The sequence below is a fragment of the Myotis brandtii genome, unplaced genomic scaffold (assembly GCF_000412655.1).
Source record: "Myotis brandtii unplaced genomic scaffold, ASM41265v1 scaffold1557, whole genome shotgun sequence".
NCBI lineage: Eukaryota > Metazoa > Chordata > Mammalia > Chiroptera > Vespertilionidae > Myotis > Myotis brandtii.
In genome coordinates, this window is record NW_005355651.1 from 368,652 (window position 1) to 369,298 (window position 647).

The 647-nt window shown below is 61.4% G+C and overlaps 1 protein-coding gene across 1 annotated transcript in view; it reads right to left on the minus strand.

The window, feature by feature from the left end:
• GRIK1 (glutamate receptor, ionotropic, kainate 1) overlaps positions 1 to 647 on the minus strand; it is a 152,192-nt gene that overhangs the window by 43,323 nt on the left and 108,222 nt on the right. The gene's annotated exons all lie outside the window — the stretch shown is intronic.

The window sequence follows — 647 nt, forward strand, 5'->3', positions numbered from 1 at the left end:
GTGTGACCCCGCTCTGCCCGCTGAGCGTCCTCTCCCGGGAGGGGGAGGTGGGCAGAAGCCAGGAGGCCCTGGTCCTGCTGCACCTTCCAGGCGGCTCCCTCCCGCTGCTCCTCCAGGTCACACTCCAGCGCGAGCTCTCCGCCCCTGGGTGTCCGCTTGGTCCCTATCGGCCGACAGTGGCCGGCGGCGGTGATGCTTTTAGCTGTTTTTTATCCGAGACCAATACAGTCAGAAACCCCCAAACAGCAGTTATTTGTTTGTTTATTTATTAATCCTCACCCGAGGACATTTTCCATTGATTTTTAGAGAGAAAGAGAGAGTAAGAGACAGAGAGAAGCATCAATATGAGAGAGACACATCGATTGGTTGCCTCCTGCACACACCCTGACCAGGCCCGAGCCGGGGAGGAGCCTGCAACCCAGGCATGTGCCCTTGACCAGAATCGAACCCGGGACCCTTCCGTCCGAAGGCCCACGCTCTACCCACTGAGCCACACCAGCCAGGGCCCAGACAGCAGTGTTTGACACACTGGGCTCCTTCTCCTCCCTCCCACGAGCCAGGGCACCGGCCATCCCACCTTCTCCCGCGGCCGAAGGCACCGGGACTCTCAGCCGAGCCCCTCGGGAACTCAGACCCGCCCCCGGGGC